General features: G+C 39.7%; 1 protein-coding gene across 5 annotated transcripts in view; it reads right to left on the bottom strand.

The window, feature by feature from the left end:
* The window catches only part of GSN (gelsolin), a 71,452-nt gene that overhangs the window by 43,366 nt on the left and 3,445 nt on the right, over positions 1–24,641 (bottom strand). For 2 of the 5 annotated variants that reach the window (XM_072631792.1, XM_072631793.1), the window contains exon 2: positions 2,901–3,019. The exons of the other annotated variants lie outside the window; for them this stretch is intronic. The gene's annotated coding sequence lies outside the window, so the exon portion shown is untranslated. The remainder of the gene's footprint in view (positions 1–2,900; positions 3,020–24,641) is intronic. 5 annotated transcript variants of the gene reach the window in all.

Here is a 24,641-nt window from a genome sequence, read left to right as displayed (position 1 = left end):
CCTCTTCTCATCACTGACCCAGGTCCTGGAGAAGAAAGAGTCAATCTGGGGAGGGAAAAGCATGAAAGTGGAAGGAATGGGCTTAAGACCAAGAGGATCCATTTCCTAGCTTCAGGCCTATCCACAAGCATTTCCAAACAGGCTCTCTGGAGTCAGCCTGTGGAATGGAGACATTCTGATTCTCTCCAAGCAGGACTCAGCATGGGCGTCAACCTTAGCGGAGCCAATAATAGGGAACTATCTGGGCTTAAAAGGAAAGCATGGCTCATCTCCCAAACCAAAGCACAGACCTTACTGTTACACTTGAAAAAAAGAAAACAAAAATGGCACTTTAGCTGGTCTACCCCCTCCCCACAACCACACACACACACACACACACACACACACACACACACACACACACACACACACACACACACACACACACATATACCCCACCCCTATTCTTCCCCTGACCAGATTAGTATCTGAACTGGACAAATGGCTGACTTTCTGACAACTTTCCCTAGCTGGTTTGGAAAGAGAAGTTTGCCCATTTTTAAAAACTTCCTCTTGTCTTACGGCGATCCGAGCAGCCGCTATTTACCAAAAATGGCCAGCAGGGGGTAGAGTGGGCAAAGTGAAGGGAAAAAATAACTCCACTTCTTTTTAAAGGGAGAGAAAAGTTGTTCAAACCGCAGCTTATAAATGATGTGGCTGGTGTCCTCACCCATCTGCTCACATGTACATACCATGTACACACAGTAAGAATTATGAGTATAGACATATAAATACATACACATATATACATATAATGCGTGTGTGTATTAACAATACTTTGAAAGGGAGGGGAGCGGGGACAAGAAGCTTGGGGAGACTGAAGAACCCAACTGGGAAAAGACAAAATATTTAAAGGAAAGATCATAATATTATATAATCACAGAATATCTGAGCTGGAAGGAACCTTATAGAACATAGAATATTAGAACACAAAACATGGAAAAAATTGAAAACCACTTTAAAACAGAAACCTAGAACTGGAATCCTAGAGCTAGAACATGGAACCTTAGAGAACATCTGATGTAAAGGTTCATTTTATAGATTCAGGAACTGAGGCCCAGAGAGGACATTAATAACTTACCTGAGCTCACACAGATACTAAATAACAGTTCTAGGATTTGAACCTTGACTTCTGGTCCAACACCCCTTCCTTCTTTCAGGAAACCTATTTTGATGCTCTAAATTACTACTACAGTTACTCCAGAAATTACTTGGCATATGTTTGTACCTTTTCTTACATGATTCTGTTTCCTTTTTAAGGCCAGAGACTGACTTTTATCTTCATATTTACTAATGTTTGGTGAATGAATAATTGAATTCACCCCCTGCTTCCCTAGAGCATCAAGGAACTTGTATTTGGCTTATATTTTTGTAACCAGAAGAAAGAGAAGTTATAAAAATGCTTCTTCTTCTCAAATGTCAGGAAAACTTAGTCATAAGAGGCACTAAAGGGTAAGCCTACTGAAAAGGAATGAAAAAAAAAAGGCTCACAACAAAGGACTCGGCAGCTTAGACCGGGTTCTGGAAAGTGAGTTTCCTCAGAGGGGCAAGCCCCACCCCACTGGAGTTGGTGCAGCTGGATTTGTTGTTAGATAACAGGAAGAATGACTACTGAGAAAGGGAGACAGTCTGGGGATTCCTTGTAAGTGTAGGGTGGAATAGACAGCCTCTTGTGACTCTTAAATTTTATGATTTTTGTGCTTCTGTGGTGACCTTGGATACCTTTGCAAAGAGGCCACAAGCATCAGCTAATATGTGGCATGACAGAAATCTTAACCATTCTTCTGGAGATCAGATGTCCCATCATCTCATGCGAGAATACACTGTGATCTCAAATCCATGTGACACGGAACAAGCTGTGAATTCTCGTATAAACCTAACAAGGAGTTCTGGGCCTGAGTACTCTTTACACAGGGAGAAAGACTGGAGGTGGCTTGTTTCAGGCAGGTCAAACCACCAACACTGCCTTGACCACCATCTCTCTTCAGCCCCTGAGAGAGACAGCTCAACAACCTGAAACCACAAGCTTTTGGAAGAGCAATGCTTCCAGCCCAGTGTTCACAGTCATACTGATGAGAAACAACCCCATGGAGTTACAACCTGGGTTTATTGGGAAATCGGATGCCCCAGAGCTTTAGTTGTTCAAATTTCCTATTGAACTGATTCTCCTATGCTAATGTAACCATATAGCAGGGCTTCTTAACCATTTTTTGTGTTGTGGACCCCTTTTCACAATAATGATGAGTTGTTTTTTAAAAAATTCATAACTTGTAGGAAATGTTAAATTTCAGATTAAAGTTTAGTAGAAATGAAAATGTAACATTTTTCACATCTAAGTTCAGAGACTTAGTTCAAAGAACTCCACCTGTGAACTCTAAGTTAAGAATCCTTTCCATAAACTGCCTATGATCCAAATGAGTGTCACCCTCCAAAGTAGTCCTCTTGAGTGACTGTACACTTCTTCTAACAAATCTGGCATTGCTTACAAGTTCAGAGAACCTCAGAGTTCAACCTCTTCATTCTACAGATGGAAAAACTGAGGCCTAGAGAGTTTGTGACTTACACTAGTAATAAGTAGAAAAGATGGGATTTGTGCCTTCTCTGACTCCCAAATCCAGAGCTCTTTCCACCATACCTCATAGTCTCTCCCACTACTCCATTTCTGAAAATTCTCTCTGGAAATAGGTGTTAATGGCTGGGCACTCCTATGACATAGTGACCAGAGTTCAGAAGACTTGGATTTGTGGCCAAGCTCCAGCACTGACTAGCTGTGTGACCGCGGGCGGCAGAACGAGGGTTTTCTTCCCCACCCAGCAGATTCCCCTATTACTCACCCAAGCAACAGGATCCCCAATACTTACTTCCTCTGCTGTTGCTTAATTTCTTTCCAAGCAGAGAGAAGTGGTAATGTGACCAGGAGTGGCATTGATGGGGGATGTCACAGTCCAGTGGCCTCTATTCCTCATTTCTTTCAAAGAACCTGCCAACAACCCACCCAGACTCATATACTGAGAAATACTCTGCTGTTAGCTCCATATCTCTTCACTGTCCTAGTAACTAGTTTATCAACTCAGTCCTATAAATAACCCACTGAGGTGAGGTCTTAAATAGATATGACATGCTCACAACTTCATGGCATTAGGCAGGGCTGGGCAAGAGTAAAGAGCAGAGGGAAGATAATGAAAAAGACAGTAATAGTGAGGGAGCATCAAGGGTCATCACTTCAGGAAAAGATTTTCTTCAGGAAGAAGCAATTTTTAAAACCTTAAACAGGAAACCCATTTTCCATGACCAGATTAATTTTTTTTCCTTGAATAATAGAAAAAAAGGCAGTGGACAAAGTTCTGAAATAGACATCAGATGTGTGTTTAACTCACAGTTCTGCCACTGACATCCTGTGTAATCTTAGAGAAGTCATTTTACCTCTTAGGCCTTGGTTTCCTCATCTGTATTATTAGGAGAGTTTGACCCCTGGTATTTACTAAGATCTCTTTCAATTTGACATTCTATGGTTTTATGATTCTGAATATTGCAAAAGGACATTCCACAAATTAGGATTTATCTTGAAAATGATTTCCCTGGGCTACATTGTACAGACTTTGCCAGTAAAGTGTAAAACAAAGCTTGTGTCTGATCCATCTCAGGCAAGAGGGGCTGAACTAGGTACATGGAGCAGTGAACTGGAGGAAGGTTGAAGTGGAAGTACAGTGTCCATTTTTAGGGAGAGTAAAAACCCCAAGAAGAAAGTAATGCTGGGAGATGGATACGTGAGCCAGGAGATCAACAGCAAAAGCCTGAGACCAAAGCGTTACCACAGGGCAGCACAAGATGGAAATGCAGCTAAACAAAAATGCCCTCCAATTCAATTCAACAAACATTTCCAGTATGTACAAAGTAGAAATTGTCCCAATAAACATCCCAGTAAATATCAGCACAGAATTAACTGTCATCTGCAAACCCAAGACTAAAAAAACTGAAGAAGGCAGGTAGCAGAATCGAGGGCAAAGTGCTAGACTAGGGCCAGGAGACTTGGGCTCTGGTCCCAGCTTTACCACTAATCAAATGTGTGACCTTAACCAAGTCATTTCATTCCTCCAGGGTTCAGTTTCCTTACCTTTAAAACGAAGGGATTGCTGAGGCCCCTCTCAACTCTAACATTTTATGTTCTGAGGTCCTTTCCACTTCTGATATTTTAATATTCTCCCTTAAAGTCCCTTCTAACTCTATCATTCTGGGCTCTAAAGTCTCTTCCAGTTTTAGTATTCTAACATTCTATGTTTTAAGTCTCTCCCAGTTCTAACATGTTATGAGTGTAAAATCCTAATTAATGAGTGCCTGCCATACATTTCTACCATATAATCCTACTTGCCTCAGCTCCTCATTGTAAAATGAGCTGAAGAAGGAAATGGCAAATGGGGTGACCCAAATGGAGTCACGAAGAGTCAGACACAACTGAAACAACTGAACAGCCACCATATATCTCATCACTGTGCTGTACACTGAGGGGAACAGAGAAAAAGAAGACATAATATTTGCTTCAACTTGACCTGCACCTGGCAGAGAGCATTGTGGGAAGTACTAGGCTTTCAATAAATGTTGAGTTATAAAGTTTTAAGTAGTATTTACATCTTTTAATATGATACATACTTTGAGAGTGAGGAGTGGCTGAAGGAAAGAAGAGAATTTGTAACTCAAAATCTTTAAAATGAATGTTAAAGTATAAACAAAAAATAAAAACGATTATACATGCCCTGAAATAACTGCTCTGGCTGATAGGCTGTCATGGATTATCACCACAGCTCATAGTTTGAAAGCAGGAAGGGACTTAAGAGATCAATTAGCCCCAGAGCTCCCAGCCTGAAGTCCACAAGGGAACCTCTTCCTCTTCCTCCCCCTGCAAGGGCCTTATTTATAGATACCAGTGAATCTGTGAACTTTTATTTTCACCACCTTCTAACTGGCAACTAGCATTTCTTTCTCTAAATTTATTTAAAGATTATCTAAAATTGTTTAATTTATTATTTAAAATTATTTAAAAGCCTTATTCTGAGAAGCAGTCCATAGGCTTCAGCAGGCTGCCAAAGGGGTCCATAACCAAAAAAAATTAAGACACTTGATCTAATCCAACCCCTTCACTTAAGGAGAAGGAGCCTGAAGCCTAGAGGTAGTAAGTAGGGGTCAAATTAGATAATAACTGAAAGCACTTGGCACAGAGCCTGGCATGTAGTACATGCTATATAAAGATTAACTATTATTATATAGCATATACTATATGCTAGGTATTGTGCTAACTGCCCCAATATTATCTCACAACCCTGTGAGATAGGTACTATTATTATCCCTAATTTTACAGTCAAAGAAACTGAGGCGAACAGAAGTCCAGGGTTACACAGCTAGTAAGTGCCTGAGTCTGGATTTAAACTCAGGTATTCCCGACTTTAAGCCCAGTGCTCTCTAATTAGCAGCTGCCTCAAGTCACAGACTTCAGATACAAACCTAAGTGCCCTGGTTTCAAATCCATGGCAGCATGGCAAATGTTTTTCTCCTATTTCAGGTTTTTATTCCATTGGCAAGGACCCTGGGAATCCCTAGACTATGGTGTGTGACCCTAAGCAAGTCACTTAACCCTGTTTGCCTCAGTTTACTCATCTGTAAAATGAAATGGCAAATTACACCAGTATTTTTGCCAAGAAAACCTCAGATAGGGTCCTGAACAGTCAGACATGAGTAAAAAACGACTGAATGGGTTAGATTCAGTAATATACTGGTAAATATTTAGCAACTGGCTTGCCAAAAAAAAAAAAAGTATTCATGACACACTTTTAAGTTGAATCTGCATTATTAACATTTTCTCCAACACATTCTTAACAAAATTAACAAAAAAAAAATCAATCAAGTCCTTATTTGTAGAATTTGCTGATTTTGGAAGTGCAAATGCTCACACTGAAATTTTAACAATGGCTCTGGTTACAGCTGTTTCCAGCACACCCCTGGTTGGACTAAATGGCCTCTGAGACCGCATGATTATATGTCCAGTGCTTGGGTAACCATCTGTTACCCAGAAAAGTTCTTTAGTACTTCCTCTGGCTAACTAACTGCCACTATGCTCCAGTGAGCACCAGCTGTTTAGAGAAATTAGTATTTTTCCGGTCAGCTCATCATTTAAAGGGGTGAAGTGTGAGTCCTGAGAACAACTCCTTTCCAAATTCAATTCAATGGACATTTATTAATTGCTTAGCAGAAGGGATCATAGAGGTCATCTAGTTATAGAATTCAAAGCTGTTGTTGGACTGGAAGGGACAAAAGATTATCTAGATCGGGGGTTTCTAACTGCTTCTTTAGCTGTCTGATGAAGCCTGTGGACTGATCCTTTCTCAGATGAATGTTTTCCAAGGCATAAAATAAAATACATAGAATTACAAAGGAAATCAATAATATTGAAACAAAAATTATTTCCTCCCTGCAACTGCATGGATCCCCTTTTGAAATTTATCCACTGTCTGATTCCAAGTTAAGAACCTCAGATGTAAGTCAAAGAGAAGGTAAATGCTTTGCTCAAGTTCACATAACATATTAGTTGGAGAACAGCTCCAGAAGAAAAATCTTACGCATCCCAGGTTCGAACTCTTTCAATTATACCAGACTACTTCTCACTGGGTTCAAGGTGTAGCATGAGATACAAAGAATTTAAGGTAACTCAGTAGTGCAGTGAATTAGAGTGTTAAGTCTGGAGTCAGGAAGATTCATTTTCCTGAGTTCAAATCTGGCCTCAGACACTTACTAGCTGTGTGACCCTGGGCACCCTATTTACCTCAGTTTCCTCATCAGTCAAATGAGCTGGAGAAGAAAATGGTAAACCACTCCAGTATCTTTGCCAAGAAAACCCCTAATGGGGTCATGAAGAGTAAGTCATAACTGAAAATGACTGAACAACAACAAAACCCAACACCAAAGAGCTGGAGAGGTATATTTCAGTGAGTCTAGCCTTTCCTCAAAAATGTGCATTCCTAAATGCAGCAGATCAGGACCCATTCATTCCTTTTCATCCTGTGCAACTCGTTTCTGTTTTCCCTAATGGTTTCCAGACGAGATCCATACAATATAATGGGTGTCTCCCTTAAGGTCTCTTAATATTTTTCTGGAACCAATGTAGCACATCCTTCTATCACCAATTGTTATCTGTTACTCTTGACTGAGACTGTGACTAGAATTAGATTCTATTGGCATTTTCATGATGATTGATTTAGAAAATTTCTGTAGGGAATCATGACAGTTCATATTCATGTCCAATATTTTATTCATTTCCTATGTTCTACTTCAATAGCCTGTTTAAATAGGTCAGCTTGGAATTATTTTAATTGATCGCTGTATTTCTCATTTTAATTCTTAAAATTTAGTGTTGATTTTGTCCTTCGTATTAGCTTAACAAAGACAACTGATTTGGAAGTTATTCCAATGTGAGTAATGAGTTACTTTTTATCTTGTTAATACAATTAATTTGATATTTTGTAATGTTAGTAATGGCCATATCTAGCATCTCCCATCTCTCTTTGTGAAGAATGTATTTATGATATACATGTATGGGGCTTCTGTGTAGCCCACATGCCTTTGACTTCTTTCATTTTTTTGATCTTACACCATGCTTTCCAATGTATTTTTCACCATCATTTCTATGCCTACTTTTTCATTGAGGTTGCCCATTATTAATTTATATATTGACTTAATTTAGAGGCTCTCATCAATGTCTTCATAGAATTTCTCTTTTTATCCTCTATATGATGACCTTCTTGCTTCTGTCCATTACATAGTCATTGCTGTAAAGTAAGACGACAACCAACTGTCCCATAAAATTATATTTCTTCTTACCTTTGGATGCATCATGACACTAACTTACCATCTGCCTTTCCAAGGAGAACCTGTGAGCCTTCCTTTTATTTAGGTGCAATTTCCTTATATCTTTTGGCTTCATTGCAAGAATGTCAATATTGATATGACTTAGTTCCATATGTCGACTCATTGGTCAATGGATAAGGATTTCATATTTAGAGTGCCAACAGTTACTAATGTTTGTAGACTATCTAAAAGCTGTAAGATTCTTGGCACCATCTGCCATTTTTCTGCCACCTTCCAATGTTACTACAGAAGAGCTATATAGTACCGAGGACAGACTCATATTTTTCTTTATTTCATGGGCTGCCTTATCCAAATAATTCACCTAGTGGCCAGTCTTTGGTGAAGGCCCTCTCCATACTTAACTAACCTGGTCTTTGGCCTATAGATGTGGATATACATATGTACATACATACAAACACACACACACACATACACATTCCCATATATGTATTTTTGTTGTTTAGTCATTTCAGTTGTGTCTGATTCTCTGTGACCCCATTTTTGGGTTTTCTTGGCAAAGACACTAGAGTGATATGCCATTTCCTTCTCCAGCTCATTATACAGATGAAGAGCTGAGGCAAAGAGGGTAAGGTGACTTGCCGAGGGTCACAGAGCTAGTAAATATCTAAGGCTGGATTTGAACTCAGGAAGATGAGTCTTCCCGATTCCAAGCTCAGCACTCTATCTACTGTGTCACCTAGCTTCCATATGTATCATTTATGTATGTATGGTATATATGCATGTATATGTGTACATATATATTGTTTGTCCTTCATTTCAAAATGAACTAATGATATCATAGGGTGATATCTTGTGGGTGAATTGGATTTAAGTGAGGCAATGTTGCACAAAGTCGTCAGCTTCAAGAGACAGCTGGGTGAATTGGATAGAGCACTGGTCCTGGAGTCAGGAGGACCTGAGTTCAAATTTGGCCTCAGATACTTGACACTTACTAGCTGTGTGACCCTGGGCAAGTCACTTAATTCTGATTGCTTCACCAAAAAAAAAAAAAAGGAATAAATAAAAATTTAAAAAACTAAGTCTTCAACCCCAATCTCTCTTCCAGATTCAATGAAGTCCAGTGGCAAGACAAAAGTCAGGATAATTGGTGATGGACTGGGATGAAGTGGATGACCTTGGCATCTTCAGTGTCTGACCAAGTTCTGAGCACTCCACAGTGCCCTGCTTCAGCTGCCTTCATGGCTGTTGGAATAAACTATTTTCATCCACCCATTCTGCCAAGGGAAACCTTCACATGCTTGGGGTACACATTCCCCAACTCACCAACAGGTCTGAGGCCCCTGCTGGTTACTCTCAACCTAGTTCAGGCCATCTGCTGAGATGGTTTTGTCCAGGTGTGGCCTCTGTGCATGTTACTGCTTCTTGGAGTCACAAGTGAGAGTTGGGTGAATGTAGACACCCAAAGTGGATGAGCAGCTCTGAAAAAGGCTTGGCAAGTCCTCACACCAGAGATAGTAGTTTTCCATGAATACTCCATATATCCCATATACATATATACATATACACATACACACTATACCACACACACACACATTCCCCATACACAAATAAAAAGATACAAGTTACCAGGTTATGGGTACTGAGTGCCCAATGAATAACACAGTAAGGGCTGCAGACAAGATGGTGAGAGAAGAAAGATCACATTGAACTGGGCTGGTCAGAGAAGTTTTCAGAGAAAGTAAGACTTGAACCAGAGCTAAAAGATAGACCAAGTAGCTTAAGGAAGGGTTCAATTCCTAGTTACATGGCACCTATATAAGTTTGATAACATAGTACTAAGAATGTTGGCCTTAAGAGTCATAAAACCTGGGTTTAAGTCCTGATTCTGATATTCATAGGTGGGTGTCTCTGGGCAAGTCATTTTCACCTTTACAAGCTTTTTTTTTTCCATCTATAAAATTGAACTAGCAGGTGCAAAGGTCCTTCTATCTAAAGCTAAATTATCTAAATCAACTAATATTTCTGAACCTCAGTTTCCTCATTTGCAAAACAAGGATAATCATATATGTACAGGATACTAGGGTCACATAGCTAGTATAAGGGCTGTTGTGGAAAAATTATATTAGAAACTGAAGCATTATGGCGATAGAAATGAGTTACTTTTTACTCCAAGGACTTTTATTCATCAAAAACTCATTTCAGTTAAATAAACATTAGTGAGTTGGTAGTTCAACCTAGTCCATTATACAGGATTGTGATAAACACAGGAGCCACACCCTGTGAGAAGTCCCAGGCTCCTGTATACTCATATACCCACACTCTATGACTCAGACCTCACAAACTCTCCTCCCACAAGGCTCTCCAGAAACCTGGGGCTAGGCCAGGTTTTTACCACCCAGACAAAGACTCCAGAGTGAATTTGGTAACTTTCCAATATTCTGTACAACTCACTCACACTTTATCTTCACCAATCAATGATGTCAAAGGCCCGCCTTTCAACAATAACAGCTGACATTTCTATAGGGCCCTACCTTTATAAGACTATTTCTGCCCACACCTGATTCTCCACCAACCGATGATATAAAAGTCCTGTTTTATAATAACAGAAGCTGACATTTCTATAAGGCTTGGTAGTTTAGAAAGTGTTCTCCTCAAGGTACCATCTTACACTTACCAGGTTGGCTAAAATGACAGAAGGGGGAAATGACAAATGTTGGAGGGAGTGTGGAAAAATTAGGACACTAATGCATTGCTGGAGGAACTGTGAACTGATCCAACTATTTTGGAGAGTAATATGGAATTATGCCCAAAGAGTTATAAAACTGTGTATACCCTTTAACCCAACAATACCATTTTAGGTCTGTTTCCCAAGGTGATTAGGGGAAAAGGAAAAGAAATTAAATGTTCTAAAATATTTATAGTAGCTCCCATTTTGGTGGCAAAGAACTAGAAATTGAGGATATGCCCACTAAAACAAACAAATTATGGTAACCAAATTGTCATATAAGATTGGGATTGAATACTATTATGCTATAAGAAATGAGGTGCTGGTTGATTTTAGAAAAACAAGGAAAGACTTACATGAAATAATGAGGAATGAAATGAGCTGACCCAAGAGAATATTGTATACAGTAACAGCAATATTGTTCAAAGAACTAAGTTATTTTCAGTATTACAAATGCTCAAAACAAATTACAAAGGACCTATGAAGGAAGATGAAATCTATCTCTAGAGAAAGAACTGATAAACAGAAATATGTATAATATGGTTTTACCATATATTATACATATAATATTATACACACACACATATACATATGTACATACATATCAATGTCTGAAGGTGGCCTTCTGTAGTGCAGGATGGGGACAAAGGGAGAAAAAATAAGAAGTACACAGCAGAGAACAAAATAAAACTCAGGAGGTAGTACAGAAAAGCAGGGTAGTTTTGAAAACAATCTGTAATATTTATTACATGGGTTTTTTTAAGTAAACAGCATGAAATGGAGATTCATAATTTCGTATTTAATCCTCTTTTTGTGTTCTGCTGTGTACATGGAAATGAGGGTATTTTTTCTCTTTTTGTATTTAAGTTCAAGATGAATTTTTAAAAAACTTAAAATAAAGAAAAAATACTGCTCTCCTCACAAGGGCCAATGCAGTAGGTAATACAACTGTCTTTATCCCAATTTTACAAAATGATAAACTGAGGCTCAAAAAAGGAAATGGCTTGCCCCAGATCACATAGCTAAGAGTGGTAGAGCTGGGATTTGAACCCAGATATTCTGACTCAAAAGTCAAGACATTCTCATGCCACTTAGACTCTGGAAATCTGTGTCAAATCATCTCACAAATTCTTATAAACCATGGCAAGGAAAACAGCTAACTTCAGGGATTCACATACGAAGTCTTAGTCTTACATTGGCATCATAAAATGGAGGAAGGTACACCAGACTAGGAATTAGACGAGACTAAAGTTCCAATCTCAACTCTGACATTTAGTAGCTGTTTGATTGGTTTCCAGTCTCTTTACCCCTCTGAGTCTCAGTTTCCTCATCCATAAAATGACACCTGCAGTACCTTCTTCACAGGGTCATTGTAAGGAAAGCACTTTGTAAACTTAAACCTATAAGTGCTACAGAAATGTGTGCTATCATTATGTAGTTGTGGATAATTCACTCCGAAATATATCCCAAAGCACTGAGGTTGGCTCAGCATGTTATATGGCGCCATGAATGTTTCTGACCATGGGTTTCCATGACCAAAGAATTCATCATTTGATGGGCAAACTTTCAGTAATAAACCTGTTCATACTTAGGTTGTTCTCAAACAACAGATACAGCCTGTTGTAAGAACCATACCAAAGTCATTTCAGATTGTTATGCCAGCACTTGTACTAAGCTGGCATAGACTTCAAACATTCAGAGTCTAGCAAAATATTGGCGAAATGTCAATCTAGTGTGATCAAAAGCATGATAGCTTTAGAGTCAGACAACAGCCTAGGTTTGAATTGTGTCTCTATCACTTATTTAACCTTGTGACCTTGGGCACCTTGCCTTTTTGAATATCAGAATCACAGAATGTTAGAGCTGGATGGAACCTAAAAATACAGAATCTTAGAACACATCAATCAACCAACAAGATGTATTAAAAAATCTGTTGTTTGTCAGACACTTGCGAGGTACTGGGTATACAAAGTAAAAAAAATGACATGGTGCCTGTCCTCAAGGAACTTCATCCTAAAGGGGGAAACAAAACGTATACAAAGCATATACAAGTATATGTAGGCAGCTAGGTGGTGCTGCTAGAGCATGGACTTGAGCTCAAGTCAACTTAACTTTTGTCTGCCTTAGTTTCTTCTTCTGTAAAATGGGAATAATTAAACCCTATTTCCTAGGACTGATGTGAAGATAAAATGTTATAATATTTGTAAAGTATTGTGAAAACTTCAAAATGAAATATAAATGCCAGATATTATTATTATACAGGCATAGATTATTACAGCTGGGCAGACATCAGAACATAGGTTAGAACATAGAATGTTAGAGTTGGAAGATACGTTAGTAATCACAGTTCAAGTTCTTCATCTGACAAAGGAGGAAACTAAGACTCAGGGATGCAGTGACCTACTTAGAGTCCATGGCCATTGAACAAACTTTTCACTACTTACCTCGAAGAGCTGTTGTGAGCAGAATGTACATAAAGTGATCTGTAAACTATAAAGTGCTCTCTCATCCTCAGTAGTTTATCTGCAGCCCACTGGTAAATGAATCAGCATCTTCCCCCCCACCAGCTGCTGATCTTGTGACCAGGAAATTCAGAAGAATATTTAGTTATTCTTCTGTAGATACAGTTCAAATCATCAACATTCAGAAGAGCAACTATGCCTAAAAGGTTCTGAACAACCTGGAAAACTCCTTTTACTCCCAAACAACACTTTCCAAGCCCATTCCAAAAGTGCCCCATGACTAGACATGGAACAGTATTTCATCTGAAGCTAAGACTCCAGAGACACAAGTACATTTCTCTCCAGTGTCCACACCCCAGGCTCTTGTGGTTCAGGGCACAAATAAAGTCCTGTACCAGGCTTAATTTGGTAAATATCATTGAAATTCAGGAGAGCAAGAAACAGCCAGATTTCAGCATGAGTCACCTAAATAAGATGTGGTGCCAGAAGGCTCAAGGATGGACTCCTTAATTTCCCAATAATATAGTGTTCATCTAGAAAAATAGGAGTCTGTGTATTAACAGGCACCTCCCTCGCTCTCTTCACCAGAATTTTTCAAGCTATATTCACAAGACAGAAAAGATGAGAGCTATGAAAGACCTTAGCATATTAGAGTAGGAAGATACTTCACAGATCATTTCTTCCAAACCTCTAGTTTTACAGATGGAGAGAATGAGACTCAAATCACATAGCTTTTGTGGCTGAACCGAGACTGGAACCCAGTTCTGACTTTCAATTCAGTCTCTTCCCAGGCTACCATGCTGCCTCCAGTAAAGCTTGCCAAGGCCTAGTAGGGGTGGAGACAGTGCCTGATGATACTTAAAGTGGAAGGATGCTTCCAGTGTTTTCCTAAAATTACTTTAAAATGTTTTATTTATATTCATGTGAGGAATGATTTAATCTATTTCCTTTCTATTGTTCTGTCTGCAAAGTTGACATTTTCACCCCCACTTTGGAGGGTCAGAGCTTCCCAAATAGAAGTGTAGAGTACTGAAAATAGCACTGACTCTGGAGCAGCATGACTTGGGTTCACATCTCCCTTCAGGTACACACTACCTATGTAACCATTGTCAAGTGATCTATTCTCCTGGAGTCTCAGTGTCCTCATCTGTAAAATGAGTGAGGTGGACCAGATAGCTTCTGAGAGCCTTTCCAAATCTAGATCTATGACCCTCTGATTGCAAATGACCTCACTGAATTGCAAAATTAAAAGGGACCTCACCAGTCTACCCCCCTTTCTCCCCCTGAATACAAATCCCTTCTACAACCACTCTGACAAAACCTCTGTTCTTCCAAATGGAAGAAGTCTTCTTCCTCCCCAGGGAGTGCATTCTACCTTCTGACCGTTCTAATTTTTTTAAATGTGCCTTTCTGCATTGTTCCTTGTGCTGCTATCAGGGGCTAAGGAGAACAAATTTAAACTTTCTTCCATATCATAGTCCTTCAAATACTCAAGGATGGTATCATGAGCTGCCCTTCTCTTCCCAAGGCTAAATATATCACAATATATATTCAGCCTGCAGGCAAAAAGTGTATTTCATTTTTCAGTTATGTCCAACTCTTTGTAACCCTGTTTTCTGGGTAAAGATATTGGAGTGGTTTGCCATTTCCTTCTCCAGCTCATTTTACAGATGAGGAAACTGAGGCCAACAGGGTTAAGTGACTTGCCCAGGGTCACATAGCTAGTAAGTGTCCGAGGCCAGATTGGAATTCAGGAAGATGAGTCTTTCTGACTCCAGGCCCAGCACGCTATCTACTGCATCACCTAACTGCCTCAAATGGTATGAGAATCTCACAAAGGAGAATGAAAAACAGGAGTACAATAGTGTGTCAAAAGAACACAGGGTCTGGGTTTAATAGCAAAGTCAGGGGACTTGAATGTAGGCCTCATCATGGGATCATGTAAAGAATGTCAGATCTGGATTCATATCCTGGCTCTAATATTTTCTAAGTGCTTGACCCTGGGTAATTCACTTAGGATCTCTAAGGCTCTATTTCTTCATCTTCAATATGGAAATATCAATACTGCATAATTTCAGAGGATCTCAATTAACCCAGTGCTTTGTAAATCTAAAAGCTTTCTGGAAATGTGAATTCTTTTTGTTTTAGCCCTGACATAAGGTGAGACCTTGGACAAGTCTAGTCACCACTCTGGTTCTATGTGTAAAGTCCTTTGTGCCTTCTGTTTAGATCTCTAGTACCTTAGCTCAAACTCCATCCTGCCTCTTGGCTCTTTTGGTATCAGATACAGGCTACTCTCAGCTAAGGAGACAAAGAAGAGTCTAAGCATTATTCAGTTTTGAGGAGACTGAAAATGAGCTCACTTCCCAAAAAACTGTTCAAATGCCCAACTCTCCAGCCTTCTTCCTGTTGAGTTCTAGCAAACAGAGGCCTCCTGCTCCCAAGGACAGGCTGCTGATGATATAGTAACTCCAGAATAAAGGCACCACGCTGTTTTGCATCTTAACTATAAAATAGTTTTGGTAGAAACATTTATCAAACCCATATGTTACCCCTTTTTTTTCTTTCCCTAGCTCCCCTCCTCCCCCTTCTTTCAGATGGTTTCCTACTGACTCATTCACTCCTAATATAGATTTGTATCTTCCCCTCTTGGACAAAAAATCCCAAGAGCTCTTGAGATTCCTGACAACTCAACTAAGGACAAAACAGGTGGCCCTGATCACCAAAGGGAGAAAGGGAACCAGCAAACCATATGTGTGGCAGAAAGAGTACAGGGGAGGGAGGATGTCTAGAAATCTATAGGAATGGGCTAGATGATATTTAAAAGCCCTTCTAAATCTAACGTTTCATGTCATAAAATCTCTTCCATCTCTGAAATTATAGGTTCAATGATCTCTTCTAGATCCTAGATTCTGGGAAGAATCTGCTGGTAAATAAATGTTGAACAGCTGGCCTGGGGTGGAGGATGGAGGTAGGGAGGGGAGGAGACAAACTCTACTTGTGACACACTTTAAAGTTTAATCTACATTATTCACATTTTCTCCATCACTTTCTTAAGTTTAGACAACCAACAAAATAATCAACCAAGCCCCATGTATGACATTTGACAATTTCTGAGGTATAAATGCTCACACTAAAAATTTAACAATCAGTTCTCCTGGACTAGTAAGAGCTAGCTTCTGCACACCCTTGAATCCAAGGATTCTAATTGAATAAATCAAAATACTCTTAAAGAGAGTGAATTTTGAAGTGGATTGTTATTAAGGGTAGCCAGCTAGATGGCACAGTGGATAGACAGTTGGGCCTGGAGATAGGAGGACCTGAGTTCAAATTTGATCAGATATTTCCTCTAGCTGTGTGATCCCAGACAAGTCACTTAACCCTGTTTGCCTTGGTTTCCTCATCTGTAAAATGAACTGGAGAAGGAAATGGCAAACCACTCTAGTATCTTTGCCAAGAAAACCCCAAACGGGGTCACAAAGAGTCCAACATAGCTGAAATGACTGAACAATACTATTAAAGGCCTGAGTTAAACTCCACTTGGTCAAGAGCATAATTGGTTAATGAGTCTCCAGCCACCATATCTCAATCCACCTGTAGAACTCAAAGGCTGACCTGGAAGAGATCCAAGTCTATGGGCACCAACAACCCCAACTCAACCCTGGTCCCCACCCCACTCATCAACTTCCCAACACAATGTCATATTTATGGCATTCTGGGATTCTCAGCAGAGAGAAAAACAGCTGCCAGCAGCTCCCCTCCCCTCTACCCCACCAATAAATAATTATACTATCAAGTCTGCTCACGGACTTTCAGATCAGGGCCCACTCACTGGATCTGATTATCAACATCTTCTTCCCCCCCATGTCCAGACCAGCTGCCATCCCATGATTTACCCACTTTGAGAAAAAGTAGCCCCATCAAAAAAACTAGATATTCCTTTTTCCCCATCCCAGCACCCACCACTGCTGTTGCTTCTAACATGGGCCATGCTGTGTAAACCAGATGCCACTGTTCAAGGAAGCTGACTATGCCAGGGGCAAGAGTACTGGACTTGGTGTACAGCCCTGCCTCCACCACCTACTAGCTATGGGAAAGTCAATTCCCCCGTCTGACTTCAGCTTCCTTATTTGTAAAATGGGGATAATACTATAAGGATCAAATCAGATAATGAATGTGAAAAAAGCTTTGTAACTGAGTTATTATTCTTATTAAAGCAGGCAGTGAAGTGGGCCCAATTCACTGGAATTGTTCCCCTTATGTAAATAATAATAATCTGTTTATCTTTAAGATCAGAGCTGTTTATTGTAAAAGAGCAAGCCCAGAACATTAACCTGTGGCAGCATTAAGGCCCCATGTGATCCTCTAGGTCCTCAAGGGCAGACCTTTGAATCCAAACATCACAGTACAAATCCCCTTAATAACAGGATTTGTTCTGTAAAACTTGGACTCAGTCAAAAGGCTACACCCAAGGACCTACAAGACTACATGGGGTCCTGAGCCCACAGGTTCCCCACCCCTGGTGTAACCAAACCTGTTGCCCCCCCTACAGCCTCTGGGAACAGAGGGCTCGCTTTCCTTTTCCAAGTATAGCATTAACTTCAAGGGCTGGAAGCTTTCCTAGGCAATCGGGGGCTGCTTTTGAATGTGGTTTACTGAGGAGGGGTGATTTGGTGAAATGAAATACCTCATCTTTAAGTCTCTCTAATTGCTGAGTAGCCCTTGTCTGAGTTAGAATAAGAGAATGTTAGAAGAGATCTGAGAAACCATCTAGGGCAGCTTAACCCCCTCATTTTACAGAAAAGGAAACTGAGGCTTAGAAGGGGAGGGTGAGTAGTTAAAGGTCATTACTAAGTCAGAGTAAGGAAAAATTAGATACATGACCCTGGGTGTCTCCTAACTTCTCTGGGTCTTAGTTAATGGCAGTGATAGTAATTGTTTTGCCAGGAGTTTGTTTAAAATGTTGAGGGAGGAAGTATAGTTCTAAGGGAAAAAGGTGGGTTTAAGATGCAGAGACAACTGAGTTGAAATCACAACTGTTTCACTCATTCTTTGTGTGAATCTGGGCACGTCATTTCCACATCTAGACCTTTACCTTCTGCACTGGTATAAAAGAGAACATTAATACTCACTTTACCTATTTAGCTGGGCTTTTTGTCAAGATCAGATGAGATAATGCACCAGAAAACACTCCGTCTCAGTAAGGAGCTATGTAAATCTAAGCTCTCATTATTACTTTACTGGATTCCCTCACCCCATTAAGTAATTGCCATGGTGGATCACTGCCTCAGGTCATATCCCAAGAGGACTGCGATTGCTCCTGCCAAGTTTTCATTTTCTGGTTTGTAAAGTGCTCAAAGTATCATCACAGCAGCCCCGGAGCCCCCCAAGTTCTGTATTTTATTCTTACAGAAATCCTATAGGGCTTGTTCTCTAAAGCTAGAATGAATTTAATGTAATCTCTGTTGTTACAGCCTTCTCAGCAAAATGGTACTAGGTCCTCTGGAAGTTGAGCTGGGGTACAACCTGTCAATCAACCTCAGCTGTGATCTAGTATGCGTCTAACAAATACTTCAAACAGCTTCCCCAGACCAGGGCTCCACAAACAATGAGTGTCATAGAACCCATTCGGTTTCCTTGTGGCATCTAACACTTGAGAGGGCTGAAATAAGGGAAGAACAGATGACTGCTTACCCTTTTAAAGAGTTTATAATCTAGTTGGGGAGACAAGAAAAACACAGTTGAAGGCTAGTTGGCATTTAGTGGCTAGAGCCCTAGACTTGGAGTCAAGACAGTGAGTTCAAATCCAGACTCAGGCACTTACTATCAGTGTGAACTTGGGCAGCATGCCTTACCTCCCCCAATAGTGCTTTGCAAACCTTTTAGTGATATATAAGTGCTAGCTCTTATTATTATCACTAGTCTCATACAAGGTGAAATCATCTGTGCGTGTTTGTCCTTGGTTGCCAAAGAAGACCATGCCATCAGAGAAATAATGACAAGACTTGCACTGGACTTTGTTTTGTGAGTGAGGGCAGGCTGTGCAGGTCACCCGCCTCACTCCTCCTTCAGAGCCATCTGAATCCAGTGACTAGATATTCATCAGGATGACTGGAGATGACCCAGGATGAGGCAGTTGGGGTTAAGTGACTTGCCCAAGGTCACACAGCTAGTGAGTGCCAAGTGTCTGAGGTGAGATTTGAACTCAGGTCCTCCTGACTCCTGCACTGGTGCTCTATCCACTACACCACCTAGCTGCCCCAAGGTGAAATCATAAACAATAAGACTAGTTCCTTAAAAAACCAGACCAGAACTTATACAATGAAATCACATCCTTCAAAAATCATACTTTACAAGTCATTCCTTTGCTCAAACTGTGACTAATAAAAGAGAGGGGGTGGGGATGGCAGAGGACATAGTGAAAAGAACCCTGGACTGGGAGGCCTGTGCATTAGTGCCATCTCTGCTACTAATGTGCATGACAACAGAGAGTCACTTTCCTTCTGTGAACCTTCATCTAGAAGAAGGGAGGGACTACATGAATGGAATGGAAGATTACTGTATAATAATAAATAACAAATATACAGATTTCTGATAAATGTGGGAAGTTTTGTATGAACTGGTGCAAAGTTAAGAGCAAAACCAAAAGACCAATATACACAGTGACTACCACCATGTAAATGAAAAAAATCACTATGAGGAAATAGAATGCTGAGTAATAGAAAACACAAAAATGGTGCTAGAGAACAGATAATGGAGGATAATTTCCTCCTTTCAGCAGAAGGACAGGGGACTACCAAGGTAGAATGTCACACATATTGTCAGATTTGGCCACATTGTATCAGTTATTTTCTGCTTAACTGTTTTCCTCTGTGTGGTCATGCTCAAAGTTGCCCTTCCTGGTTCTGATCAGCTATGCTTTGGAACCTGTTTCCAAACATGGGGTGACTTGTGTGGAAAGGACTCTGCATTTTGGTGTGTCATGGCAAACCCTGAGGGATCTGTTAGTCTCCCCCTGGCTCTGTAATAGTACATTGGTTTGCTATGCTAATTAAAATAATAACTGGCAGCTTCCTGCTTTAACCTTGCAGGTAGCATCATATAATCCAGAGATTTCCAGTGAAGACTGAGAATGGGTTGGCCCTTTACCCACCAGCACCATAGCCACCTTGTCCACATGGTACCAGAGGTATGGGGGCTCAAATAAGGTAGCTTGTGTCTGCGCCCTTGGCTGCCTTGTCCTCTTCTGTGTTTGTTCTTTTATGACTTTAGGTGAACAAGTATCTATCCAGAGATGACTGTACCCAGGCTTAGAAGCACCCTTGTGAATTCAAGGGGTCAAGAAATCCTGGCACCTTTCAAGTTTGAGTTGCATGGTGGAAAGAAGAGGTATTCCTGGCAATTAGTCCAGTAAACCTAGAGAGGTGAACAATTGACAAGACAATTGATCCAAACCTGTCCTGTTTACCAGCAAACATATCCCAAGAGCTGTCTGAGAGGGAAGTCAAAGTAAAAAGTAAAATGTCTAATTAGCAGTCCTTCAAACTTCTTTATATTCTAATGAAGTTTAAAAATCAACCTCCCAGAAGCCTTAATAGTAGTTATAAACTAAATTACTTAATCCAGTTTGAAATCATTCTGTTAACATACACTCAGTCTTTTATGTTTAACATTTCCTTTATGTGTAGGAATAAATTACCTATCCCATATCTGATTCATATTTTATATTAAGTACCTTTTTACTTCCCCCTTTGGGGGAAACCCTAGATGTTAGTAATTACCTACTGTAAGTAAATTTGTCCCCAGGGCATTGAGGTGGGAGATGAATAAACTAAAGAGTGTGAGAAAAAGGAACCTAACTCCTCTCAAGAAAAGGCCAGGCCCCCCAGAGTTAAACTTGATCCAGTCTTCATTTCTAAGTACAGAGCAGGGAGCAGGTACAGTGCTCAGCCTTGACCAGCTTAGCAACAGTTCCTTAGTATTAGATTTGCTATAAGGGAGGGTTCAGTCATCAGGGTGATGGGGTAGAGGGGTAGTTCGTATTCAGAAACTTGGATGTAAAAACAAAATGTGTCCACAAAATTTTTTAAAAATCAATTAAAGTATGGGCTGATTATATGTATATACTAAAGAGTTAAAGATCTTCCCCACCCATTAATGGGCCTGCCATTGATTAGGGGAGATTTTTTTGTTGTTGGAAGGCCCACACATTTTGTTAATTTCTGTTGAGGTACTGGGTCAGAGAGTCATGCCCTCTGGCTCTGAAAAGTGTATATATACTCTGAGGTGAGGTTTTACTTTGGGACTTACTCATTGGTAGTGTTTGTTTGGCCAGATGAGACTTTAGACAGCCACTAAGGAGCCCTGCCCCCTCACTCTGAAAACTCAGATGGTGCTTCTTTCTCTAGTAACTATGTATGTATGTATGGTCAGACAGTTGCACCTGTCTGTTGATCAGTGATGTATGTATTGCTTATGGTCAGATAGTTGGAAGCTCTGTCTATTGGTCTTTGTTTCTCTGTTTATATTTTCTCCAAAGTTCAGGGTGCTGACTTTTTCCCCTGAACTAAGTGAATGATGCATGTGCTTGATTAAAGTAATTGTTGACTCCTCAAAAGTTGCTTTCCTTTTAGAAAAGCATATCTAAGAACTTGTACAGCAGGCTCTCCTGTGTATGTCAGGGTCCTTGCTGTTATAGATGGCATACAATTATCTCTAATATCAGTTGACCAGTCAATAAGCACTTAAAGTACTTATATATGTCAAAGTCTTTGTTAAGTGCTAGGGATATAAAAAAGGATGAAATAATCTGTGACCCCAAAGAAGCTTACATTCTAATGAAGGAAACAATACGAAAAACCAAATCAAACCAAACAAGAAAAAAAACAAACAAAAAAACAAAAACAAAATTAGGTACATACAGGATCTATTCAGAGAAAATGGAAGGCAATCTGAAAGAGGAAAGATTTGTAGCTGAGGGGAAAGGTCCCTTCTAGATTTACATTTCTATGATTGTGTATTCTAAGGATCTCTTCAGCAACAATATTCTGTGTTCTAAGGTCCCTTCCACTTCTAATATTGTTACAAGATTCTTTCCAGCTCTAACATTCTATATTCTAGATAGCTTTCTTGTAAACATTCCATAAGTTTAAGAATGAATGTTTCTAGCATGCCATCCCTTTTCAGGAACTGCTATAACAACACCAGGAGTCATTTTTAAACCATACTGGCCAGAGGCCCAGCCAGCTTAGTCATTAAATTCAGACAGGAAGGACTAGGGCTTTGTCAGCTCAGGGTAACCACGCATCTCAGAAGTCTTCTTCTCCTAGAAGAGTGGGTCAAAAAACATCAAAAAACCCACATATGCTGTGTTTATAAACAGCACCACCTGAGCCCAGGTAACGTCAGGCATTTTGGTTTAGCAAAAGAACCACCAGCAGTTCCAAGAAGTGGTTCCATGTTGATATTATAGCCTCAAGCTCAGCAATAGATAAAGAATTGCTGCATTGTAATAACCATACAATCATGAAATATTAAAACTGGTAGGGACTTTAAAGATCATCTAATCTAACGCCCTTCTTTGACTGGTGAGGAAACTGAGGCTTAGAGAAGGGAGTGACTTACCTGGAGCCAACCAGCAAGTTGGAGAAAGAACCAAGACTAGAACCTAGGTGTCTTGATTTCTAGGCCAGGGTTCTTTCCACTCAACTTCACTGTCTCTCTACCTACTTAATCATAACAACAGTCATGCAGACTGCAATTTGCCAACCCTGTTTCTCAATGTGACATATGCTGTTGAAAACAAGGTTGTTTCTATGCATTCCCCAAGGGCATTTCTGGTGTGAATGACTCAGCTTAGTTGTCTACATTAGTTAACAAGTCCTTAAAAGGCAGATACGGAATTGTAGAAAGACCATGGTATATGGAATCAGAGGAGTAGAGTACCTCCTGCAATTTTATAGTTATATAATCTTCTAAACCTCCATTTGCAGATGTGTAAAGTGGGGCTAATATTACCACCAACACTACCTATATCCAATGATTTGTTGTGATGACCAAATAAAAGACACAAAGCATCTTATAAACCCTACAGTACTATATAAATTTTAGCAATTTATGGGCCCAGTAACATTCTGTGTACTTATTGTTCAAAGATCAATCTAGCTACGTTTGGAAAGACATCAGCTGCTTCAGGGTGATGAATTTTTGGACATGACAGCTCTCAAAGATCATCTTCCAAGGTGTAGAGGGTTTATGATATGTGTTGGTGGAGTTAATATCTACCTCGACAAAATTATGGATCCTTAAAATTTCAAAGTATTATTATTGAAAATCATTAAAATCTATTACTGCAAATGGTCTTCTACAAGTATTGTAAAGAGTCAGCATTGTGCTCAGAAAAGAGCATTGGTCTAGGAATGTGGACAACTTGATTCAGCCCCCAGTTCTATGTAACCTTAGCCAAGTCATTCATCTCTCTAGGTCTTGGTTCAATCATGTAATAGAATGTATCTACTATGTCAGATAGAAAAAAAGTGTATCTACCATGTCAGATCTAGAAAGGACCTTAGACTTTAAAATTTTAAAACTGGAAAAGGTATTAGAACATGACTTTTAGACCTGGAAGGGACTTTAGAACACAGAATATTAAAACATAGAATGTAGGGCTGAAAGGGACTTCAGAGATCATCTGCCTCATGCTAAAGAAAGACCATGCTTTTACGTTTTGTTCTGTGTGATTGTAATGACCAAATTCACACGCAAAGAAGAGATATAGGAATGTACCTCCCTCCCTTTTTTGGTTGAAGTGGGAAACTGTGGGTAGGGAACACTGCACATAATGTTTAATTTGGTTGATGTGCTAGGCAGGTTGGTCCAATGACTTCTCTCCCCTCCTCCTTTGTTTCTTTTTCTTTCTTTGTAAATGTAAACTCTTTGACAGTGAGGATTGTTGCATTTATTTTGTCTTTGTTTCCCTAGGAATGGGTAGGGATATACTGAGAAATGAAGGTGATGAAAAAACAAATAATATTTTAAAAATCTTAATAACCCTATATTCAGTGGTTCCTTTAATATGCCATGTAATGGTATTCTTTGATCTAGGGTCCCTTCCAGCTGTAACATTCTATAGTTATATAGAATATATATATAATTATATATATATATATATAGAATGTATATATATGTGTGTGTATATATATATATAGTCTACTCTCAATTTTTACAAATGACAAAACTCAAATTTAGGGGGTAAAGTACTTTGCATAGAAATGAGAGCACATTTCAATAATTTTTCTTCCTGTGTTAGAAAGGGATTAACATCAACTATTGGTTTTAGCAGTGTAGACAGGTGTTTGGTATGAAGTACTCAATTGCCTTCTATGTGGACTTAAGCCAAAGCCTATTTGAAGCTACTTCCTTTAATGCCTTTCCTTTCAAAGTGCTCATATGAAACCCAAAGAGAAGTGATTCTACAGTGGGGGTAGCTTGCGTGCCACTAGCAGACTGTCTAACCAGAGGACAGGCTCTAAACAGTGACCTCAGAAACCACACCAAGAACT

Source organism: Notamacropus eugenii, chromosome 1, assembly GCF_028372415.1.
Source record: "Notamacropus eugenii isolate mMacEug1 chromosome 1, mMacEug1.pri_v2, whole genome shotgun sequence".
Lineage (NCBI taxonomy): Eukaryota > Metazoa > Chordata > Mammalia > Diprotodontia > Macropodidae > Notamacropus > Notamacropus eugenii.
Note: the sequence above shows the minus strand (reverse complement) of the source record. Positions and strands in the feature narration are given on the sequence as shown.